Here is an 11,246-nt window from a genome sequence, read left to right on the forward strand (position 1 = left end):
AACCGTTATTTGTTTAAAACTAATGTTGTAGCTTAAAGTAGCTTAAAAGTGGAGCTTGATAGCTTTGTCATCATTATTCAAATATATATGTGTGTGTGTGTGTGTGTGTGTGTGTGTGTGTGTGTGTGTGTGTGTGTGGGTGGTAATATATTTATATGGAATAGCTTGATATATGAGGTAAGTGTGATCCAGTTATTCGAAGTGGTTATCTTTACTAAATTTATAAATATAGCCAAGTTTTCTGTTTATAAATATATTCAATCATCAAAAGGATAAGTGTTAAGCAGCTTCACTTATTTATGCATATGGTTTTTGAATTTGAAGTTATATGGAATGTTTTAAACAATTGTATCACATTGAATTATTCTCTTTTAACTGTGCTCATAATTATTTGAATATATTCATCTTTTGTTTTTGACAGTTTTGTTATTAAGATGTTATTCACTAAATTTTTTTTTTATTGTCTCAAATGATTTGTACATGGCCTTGTACCTCCAGTGGAACAATAAGGCGTTTATTAACAACTTGTAGTTGAAACGTTATTTCAGTTATTCTTCTTTTGTTGTGAAAATCTAAATTTATGTATTATATTTTGTAAGTTAAGTTTTAATTAAGTGCTCCACATACGCTATAAGCAGGGTCTTTGCCTTCTTTAATGATGTGGTATATTTGTTGGTAAGGAGCAAAACTCCTTTTGTTGGACAGTTGCTGTCCTTTCTTATTGTAAATTTTAAAATTTTTTGGGAATTAAAGTTTAAGGGATATGAGTTTTTTAGACTTATCTCGTACCGATCACACTTTATTTTTGGGACATAACAAAGAATTAAGAGAAAGATGTGAGAGTGGAGAGAAATTAAAAGAGAGATATTAGAAACGAAGAATGAAGAAAGAAAGTTAGGACAAATGTTAAAGAAGGTCACACTCATCAAAAAGAAAATTTGAGATAAGGTAAGACTCTTGTCTTACTAAGATTTATAATTTTATTTAATTACATCAAGATAGAGATTAACCCAAATGATGTAATAACTTCAATTCAATAGTAAAACCCCTTCAATGATTTATTGGAGGTATAGGGTCTACATTTTTTGAGATTACAAATAATTTTTTAGTGAATAACATCTCAATTACAATTAAAAATAATAATAATAAGTACTTCAATGAATCAAATAAAAAAATAATCAATTAAAAATAATATAAACACAAACCTCATGCATATCAACAATTATGCAAATGTATAAACCAAAACTGTATGAGTTCAAATAAAAATTATTAGAAATTCACGTTTTACTTTCAACTTCAACATATATTTAAACACTTCATGAATTATGCAACTCAATGGAAAATCCACATGGCAAAATTAACAGCTTGCATTACAAGGTCAAATTTAAGAAAAATTAGCTTCAAAACTAATTCTTTAGTCAAACTCACTCTACAAAAATTAGAATTAACATCACCTTTCCACATCAGTTATTCAAAAAAAACTAATGTTAAAAAAAGGTGATGGCATACTTGTAATTTTCATGGTGTTAATCTATGTCAGTTATAAATATAATCAATTTTAATATATGTTACCACCTTAGTCATAACAATAGCCGACGTGTTATCTTGATAATTTCATTTAAAAAAATTATCTATTTTTCACGTCGGTTTATTACAAAACTAACGTGGTAACTTTAATAAAAAAGAAATAAAATAATTCTGGTGTTAATATATGTTACCACTTACCTTGATAATTTCATTGAAAAAAGTTATCTGTTTTTCACGTCGGTTTATTACAAAACTAACGTGATAACTTTAATAAAAAAGAAACAAAAAAATCCTGGTGGTTTCCACGTCGGTTTCATATGAAACCCATGTGGTAACATTTAAAATTTTTTTAATATTAAAAATAAAAAATATACATCCCATGTCGATTCTGCACGTGTTCCGTATAGAACCAATGTGGAATGAGGATTCCATGTCGATTTCAGTGATAACTGATGGGGAATTATCTATTTGTATCATATTTTCAAATCAGTCCGCTCACTCTATCGATACTGTTCCAGATTGGGTCTTCTCCCTCCTACCGTCTCTCCTCGAACATCATGCCTCCCGTTGCCATCAGCCGTACACCCTGAAGTCACTGCCGTCGTCTGTCGCCGTCCCTGTGAAGCTGTTCATGGGTATTTTTGTCATTTTCTTCAATTAATCTTCTTCATGTTTCCTTTCTTTCTTCAGCATTGTAGTAGCATTTGAAATTTTCATTTTTCATGTTCCATTTCATTCTTCATTGTAGTGGGATTTGCAATGCAATGACCCTAAAAAAAGAACAAAAAAAAAAACTAGAAGAAGAAAAAAAAAATGATGATAGTAATAATAACAAAAAAAAATCTGGTGGGGTACTCTTTTAAAATTTTCCCCAAAAGCTTTGGGTCTTACTTGATAACTTTCCCAAGGAGCTTATTATATTATTCTCTCCGTTCTTGGCGGTGGAAAAACGCAGAAACAGAGTGACTAAGAGAGCATGCAAGCGATCGTCCGATTTCATTCTTCCCTTCCTCTTTCCGACGAGCTACTCCTCTGGTCTTCACCGTCGGCTCTGCTCCTTGCTCCACCGCCGTATTTCTGCTGTTAAAAGTGCTGAAGCCGTGAGACTCTCTTCCTCTACGTCTTCCTCTGTTTCTTCTTTGCTTCATTATCGTCAGCTAGAGCGTGGGTGTGCATGGTCTTCGTCTATTCTTCATTCTCAGCTGCTAGACGTTACACATGTGTGGATGGTTAGTTCACTCCTTCTCCTTTTTGCTGGCTGGTGATTTCTATCTTCCTCCTATCAGTACTGTCGTTATTTTTGGGGGAGAATATTTGATTTGGGGCTGCTGTTCAATTAAGGCAATATATTAATTCATTGTGATGCCAAGTTGAATCTTGATTGTAGAGTTACATGTTTGAGCTGTCAAGATATTGGTTCATGACTGATTGAATGATCAATGCTCTCAAAGTGTTTGAAAAATTGCTTGAATGAAGGAACTGTTGGAAATAAGGTTCTTTAATTTTATATTAGGGTCTGGAAGAATTATGAAATACCACTTGAAAAGCAATGTGTGTAATTACATAAAGAAGTTATAAGTTGGAAATATTGGTTAGGATATTGGGGTACCTAAAATGGATAATATCAAATTAAATATTGATTTCTGATGCTTCATTAAGCATTAAGAAGGCATGAATGAATAGGACAATTTTCTCTTGCTCCTGTTAGGTTATAGTTAATTTATATATAAAAGTTTAGAGAAGTATATGTATGACAATTCACGTCTGTAGGTAATGTGGTGCTAAGCTTGAGATGTAGAAGAGAAGAATTTGATGGAATGTAAATTGTTCAATTTTCTATATTAATAGTTTTGAAGGGACATACATAAGTAATGATTTGAGTCATTAAATTGAAACCCTAGAATACCTAAGGTAAATTATGTTAAAGTAAATTATGGTTATGGCATTTCATTAAGTTTTAAGAAAGTACAAAAGAGGTGGAAATATTTTCTCTTGCTTTAGTTGGATTGCTAATAAGTTAGTTAATTAATAATAAATTTATTGATTGTGTATTTAAGGTTGTGATATTGTTTGGGAATTGAATTTGAATGTTCACCAAGTGTTGCAAAATTACTTGATAAATAATTTTAAAATTATGATTTATTTGTCTAAAAATTACAAGCATCACTAAAATTAAAGAGAAAAGTTAAGAGATACAAGTTTTATAATTTTGAAAAATCTTCAGATAAGTGAGTAGTGTCTCAAATAATTTCTTGCAAATGTTTATAAAATTTCTTTATTTAAATGTTTATATTATTCCTTTATAAGTTGTATAAATATTCTTGTCAATTTTAATTTTAAGATTCATACAATTCTTTTTACTTACCTAACTTTTATGTTAGATGGTTATTACGGAATCTGCTTTATATTCAATAAGAATTATGCTATTGTTAAAAAATATTTGGATCTAGTACATTATTAACAAAATATTTATTCTAAACATTTTTGTTGTTTAAATTTTATGATTTATATTACATAAAAAATGGTGATTCGTGCATGGAGAAAATTGAAAAAAAAATATGATAGTTGAATATTATATTTTAAAAAGAATGGTTTTTAATGAATGTTTTAACTCCATGCACACTCAATTCGAATTAGGAAAACTGAGTTCAAAACACTGAAAGCTAACGACAGTTCTGTTAGCCCTTGGTGTGCCATAATACACCTAGCTAGCAGGGTGTTTGTAGGAGGTGCGAGCCCCATGCGCAAGCGAACGCACATGGAACGGAGGAATGGATATTCATGAGCATCGTACTCACACTTGTTTCGTGGCTTCTAGTCATGCTTGATTATTTTATGGCTTTAAGCCATATTTGTTGGTTATTTATCCTCATAGATTATGTGTCCACGTTTCTTAATTGTTCTAACAAAGTCCCATTAAAAGTGAATTCTTAGAGACTCATTATTTTTAAATTTATTTTATTAAACAAACTATTGTTTAATCGTACATGATTTTATATGATAAATTTCCTCCTAGATTGGTTTTAAAAAAAATTCATTGTTTTATATTATTTATTTACAAACATTTTTTATCATTATTTGAATTCCTTTTATATACTTTTAGGGGTTGTATAATTATTGATAACTTATGAAACTCCAAAATTATTAGTTTAGTTCATGGTTACATTGTTGAGCAACTTTGTCATTTATTGTTAGTAAAATATGGGTTTTAATACTCCATTGATTTGTTGTAAACCAAATTTTATTAATTATTACTTTTACATGTTTTATCTATAATTTTCATTGGGATGCTACTCACCAAAAAAAATTTTTGATCTTAGATAATGTAGTTGACCCTACACCTCCTGCTAATCATTAAGAGGCTCTATTGTTTTTTTGGATAGTGGAAGCATGCTTCAATCATTTATTTTAATGTAAATATTCATTATATTATATAATAGTACTTAGTGCTCCACGTATACTATAATTAAGTTCTGGTCCTATTTTGTTATCATGTAATTTGCTGGTGTCGAGTTAAGCTCCTTTTCTAGATTGATTGACAAGTTTATTGATTGTAGAAATTTCAAGATGTCCTAATTACAGGGAAGGCTCTGCCGAAATTTTTATCAAATGTTTAAGACTTTATGAATTTTATAATTATACATATACACACATATTATATAATTTATTGATTAGTATAATTTATCTATCGGTATTATAGCTTAATATTTAGATAATTAAGGCTTAAGGAATATGAGTTTATCTTATATTTCATACCAGTCACACCATTAGGACTAGCATGTGACATGCAGTTTTGGGTTTCATTCTTCCTCTCCCATTGTTGGAGCTTTTGGCTATTTAAGTTCATTCTCTATTTTTTTTAATACATGGCCACGGAAAACTTGTGCAAGAAAAAGATTATCATGTCATATCAAAATACATGATATTACTGCACCTAGAAGGTGGTTCATGAAAAATCATTAGCTCAAAATTATCATTGGGAGCTTGGTGAGTGAGGAAATCAGCATGTCTATTAGCTTCTCTTAGCGTATGATCAAAAGTAATTGCCCAGTTTCTCATAGTGAATTCCCTGATCTTGCTGATATAATTGGAGTAAGGATGATTCCTAGAGAAGTTGTGTTGAATCAAGGATAAATCTTTGAGAGTCCAAATAGATGTTAACTTTCGATAGTTTGATATCCCAACAAAGCTTAATGCCTTCCAAGATGCCTAGTAGCTCAGCAGCCGTGCTTGGGTAGTAACCGAGATATTTGAAAAATTCCTTAATCCAATTACCATGGGCATCACGTATTAAACCTCCACATGCCACAGCTCCATTGATGTTGACAGATCCATTAATGTCTAGTCTTATCCAACCTATTTTAAGTGGCCACCATTTTGCTTCATGTCTTACAACCTCCTTGAATAAGTGACTGCTCTTGTAATGAAGGCTAATATCATTAGTTAGTTGTTGCTTGCTAGTGAAAGCAATATCTCTGCATGGTGGATCTTCTTCTGAATGGAGGTCCTTACATCTTGCCTTCCAAATGTTCCAGCATACTAATGCGAAAAGTTCTTGCCAAGGAGAACTTCTTGAGTTTGAATGACCAGCAGTATTCTTAGCATTCCAAGTTATCCATTCCTGCACAGGAAGAGAAAAGAAGATATTAAAATTAGAAGGCTTAACTAGTTTCATCCAAAGTTCATTCTCTATTTGAATCCAAGTAAGTTTTATTTTTTGTAACTAAAATTTCTTTGATTTTTGAAATGTTTGTTTGTAAAGATGAAATTTTGGATTTGAAATTTTGTTTTTGTTCATGCTTAATTTTATGTTATGTTTTTTCCAATGAATTGTTCAATTGAGAAAAATTATTATGTCTCCAATGATATGAATATAGTTGATTTAATTTCGTTATGATTTTATTTTGTGATTGATGAAATTTTGAAAAGTCATAATTTTGTTATGATTTCATTTTAAATTTATATCATGTTGTTTGCATATAAATTTAGTAGGATTACTTAGATTTGAAAATTGCTTGACATTTGAGTAGAATGGTTATTCATTTAGAAATTGTTTAATTTTTATAATGGCTGGGAGTTTGATTTCAATTTCATTGGTGTTGACATTTGAGTTGAACTTGATTGTTGTTTAATTTTTTTAGAGATCCCATTTTAAGGGGAAACTCTACCAAATTTTTTAATCTTTATAAAGTTTATATTTTGGTATTATGATTGATTTGTTTATATATTTCTAATTGTTATTTTATATTTCTCTTTGCTGTTGAGTTTATATTATTCCATTTTATGATTGTTGAAATTTTAGCAGGTCTTATTTTAAGAGAAAATTTTGTCAAAATTTTTTAAATTAAGTTAGGAAAATTTTAAATTTAACATTTTTTATGTTAATTAATTAGATAGTTAAATAATGAATCATAATTGGATGAATGCTAGGAGAGAACAAGTGAAGAATATGAGAATGGGGTAGAATATTTTCTTGAATTTGTTAAAAGGAATGTTCCTAATAAAAATAGGCTGTATTTTTGTTCATGTATGAAATGTTTAAATGAAAGTTGAATGAGTATTGATGAAATAAGAGAGCATTCACTTGTGATGAGATAAATTTGAGGTATAGAAAATGGATATGACATTGTGAAATTAAAGGATTGAGTTCTATGTTTCAAGAGAAAGAAGTAGGTAAGAATGCCTGGGATGATAGAATAGAGGATATGATCCATAATATTGAAATAGAGTCCTTTGTGTAAGCACATGTATATGAGAGCTTGCAAAGTGATGCAAAGAAGCTTTTGTATTCGGGGTGTAAAAAGTATATACATTTGATGGGTGTGTTGAAATTGGTCAACTTGAAGGCAAGATGTGAGTGAACTGATACGAGTTTTACTTGATTACTTGAATTGGTAGCAGATATATTTCTCAATGGTAATACACTTCCTAACCGTCACTATGAGGCCAAAAAAAAATCTTGTGCTCAATGGGTATGCAGTATAAAAAATATACGCTTGCTTTAATGACTGTGTGGTACAAAAAGGACAAAATATCGTAAATGTGGGGTGTCATGATACAAAGTGAAGAAGGACTTTTGTGGTGATGGTAATGAGATCAAAGGCTCACCTTTGAAGGTGGTGTGGTATTTTTCAATAATACCACGATTTGAGCATTTGTTTTCTAATACCACAAAAGCAAAGAATTTGAGATGGCATTTTGATGCCAGAATATCTGATGATAAACTTCGGCATGCAAGTAATTCTCCTCAATGAAAGAGGATGGATCAGAAGTTTTTTTTATTTTGGTAGTGAGTCGAAAAACCTTCAACTTGGACTCTATACAAATAGAATTAACCATTTTAGTAATCTCAACAGTACACATAATGTGTGGCCAATTCTCTTAGTGATTTATAATCTACCTCTATGATTGTGTATGAAATGCAAGTATATCATGTTGACCATGATAATCTCTGGACCAAAACAACCTGGAAACAATATCGATGTACACTAGGCACCCTTAATTGAAAACTTAAAGATGTGGGAGGAGGGCGTTGGTGTGTTTGATGCTTAACAGTAATAATTCTTTAAGTTACATGCCATATTTTTTGCACGATAAATAACTTTTCTGCATATGAAAACTTATCCAGGTACAGTGTCAAGGGGCATAAAGCATGTTCTATTTGTGAAAAAAGCATGCACTCTTAACATTTAAACCTTACTTCTAGTTATAGAGATATTTATACTTTTGTAATGTTTTGCATTTATAATCAATAATAGTGCACTTGAGACATGTTATATGTTTACATTTGAGGAACGCAAGCAAAAATTATTAGTGGAATGGATTTATCCAAATGTAAGTATGAACCCTTAACTTTTATATTTAATTATCCCTCACACATTTTTGGTTTAATTTTAAATTTCCATTTATTTTAGTACCGTATGCAGCCGAGGAGCACAAAATGTGAATATTATGTTATCCGTTACATGTATGAGATAATTCAAGTAGAAATACTGAAAGATTACAAGAGGCATTTGGTTTTGTTATTTTAGTTTAAATTCTTGTATTTAATTCCTTAAAGTATTTTTCTAATTAATTTTATTATTTACATTTTTAATAATACGAAACCTATAATAAGAAGAGATTGACGGCATTTGAGATATTTTAGCTTAAAAACATCTCCAAGAATATTTTTCATGATGAAGAGGTTGAAAAAAATTTTATAGTTTTTTAGTAGTTAAATAAATATCTAGTGTAGTTGTAAATTGTTGTATAGTCATTTGTGATTCTACTGGCTGGCTATTATAATTACCATATAATCTGTTCAATTTACATGCTTTAAATTCTACATATAGAGAAAAAATAAAATTTTTAAAAAAAAAGAACTTTTGACAACGATTTATTTAAAAAACTATTGTGAAAAAAACTTTTTACAATGGTTATCTAAAAATAATCATTGTGAAAAGTGACTTTCTACGACAGTTTTTTTGTAATAACACTTTCCACAACAGTTTTTTTAATAACGTTTGTAAAAAAAAATTCACAATAATTTTTCAAATAATTGTTGTTAAAAGTGATTTAAAAAAAAATTCATGATCTTCTATTATGACTTTCCATGTTGGTTATAACAATAACCAACTTGGAAAGTCTTTTTTCACACGTTGATTAATTAACTAAACTTTTCATTTTGTTCTTTTTTACTTCCTCTTAATAATTGACATAAAAAGTTTAAAATAACTGTTGTTAAAAGTTCTTATTATGATAGTGACTTAACCAGAAAGATTAATAAGCATAGGCACAAAGACTATGAGAATAAGTAACTAACAAACATTGACATATGGTCCACAAGGATAAGTCACTAACAAGCATGGCTTAAATGCAACAAGCATGGCTTATCTCTGATCATATGCAACACTCTCCTATAGGTGCAGCTTTATTTTATGATATGCAATGTTTCTTCCATCATATGCAACATGCTCTCATCATATGCAATTTTCTATCACGATGTAGATTTCTTTAACAATATGCAACATTTCTTCCATCATATGGAAGACTCTTCCATTATATGCAAGAAAAACTTTCATAAGTACAAATTAGATGCATAAATATTGACATCGAAGGACCTTTTGTGTGTATTGAATCTAAAATTATTGACAACGAAAAGTCTTGCTCAACTTTGTTAATTATTTAGGGCATTTATATTATTTAACCTTAAGCAATTAATAACAGCAAAGAACTTCCTTTAAAAAAACATTCCCAATGCCTTCTAAGCAATTAAATTTCCAGTGGAGTCTTTATTAGCAATTTTTTCCTTTTTTTAATCTTATTTTCAAAATTGTGATATCTTTTGCAATAAGGAATGGTTAAAGAGAATAAATGACTGAATAAAACAATTGCTTTTATAGACAAAAAAAAAAAAGATAGTGCCCGCATGTTTTATCTAACGGACAAATGATACAAAGTAGTGAAGATTTAGTACCAAGTAATTGCATTATAGAGGTCAAACAATTGTCCGTGACTCAGGTAAAAAATAAAAAATGTCGGCAACCATGCCAAAGAAAATGCCAAAGAATTGGCCCTTTGATGTGTATAAAAAAACATTGATGCATTGAAAAGTCGGATCTATAGTACAGTGCCTTGTTGGTAAAGGTCAATAATAATAATAATAATAATAATAATAATAATAATAAATAAATCACAGTGCCCAGTATTATTGCCTGCAATCTGCATTTCCCCCATGTAGATACAAACTATCAGCTAGGGGTGAGCAAAACCGAATCGAAACTAAAAATCAAATCGAATCGAATCGAATTTTGTTTATTTCATTCGGTCTATTCGGTTTTTCAACAATTCTCTACCCACATAAATAAGCCATAATCAATTTCATAAAACACCAAGGGTGGCAAAAGCAAGGTTTTCCTTCCAAAAATCATTTCATAAAATCACACACTTTGCCAATATGCATCACTAATTTAAATCATAATTCACATTTCACAAATACAATTAACATTCAACTATAAAGATTAAGTTTCCCCCGATTACCTCAAACTTTTGAGAGGTCAAAGGTTTACCCCTCACTATAGCAACTTTCCAAAGCTTCAACACGCTCGAATGGTGCCTAAAACAAAACTCTCTACATCCATACCACAAGAATGTCATCATTGTCTAACTCTTGAAACTTAATCAACATATAACTCCACACACTCTATTTTCATCAACTCATAATCACTACCCATTCATACCCAATAGGCTCATTAAATTCTATTAATGCACATTATCATTAGCAACACCCTCAAACCATCATTAATGTACATAAACCTCTCCCTACTACCTCATAAATATCAATTTTAGATAATAAATGCTGCCATGGACCAACCACTTTCAAAATCATCAATGTGGTGTTCCAATACATTAAACAACTCCCATTATACTTATTTTAGCCAATGGAATTTGACCCATACTCCTATAGACTAAAAATCCATCTCCTAACTCAAACCTTACCCTAAATCATAATAAATAAGGGAGAGAAAGGAAGAAGCAAGCACCATAAACCTACTTTGGGTGTTTGGGAGCTTTAAAACACCAATAATGAAAGCCAATGAGCTCCAACATTCTCTTCATTTTCCTCCTCTTCTTTCTTTTGTTTTCTCACACAGACACGATCTGATTTATCAAAAATTTTGCCCGTGCGTTGCGGTGCATGCTGCCCTCCACTGCAACACATGGCACAGAAGAGCTCA

The sequence above is a fragment of the Prosopis cineraria genome, unplaced genomic scaffold (assembly GCF_029017545.1).
Source record: "Prosopis cineraria cultivar Desert tree isolate PC_DT_omini unplaced genomic scaffold, ASM2901754v1 PC10, whole genome shotgun sequence".
In the NCBI taxonomy this organism is placed as follows: domain Eukaryota; kingdom Viridiplantae; phylum Streptophyta; class Magnoliopsida; order Fabales; family Fabaceae; genus Prosopis; species Prosopis cineraria.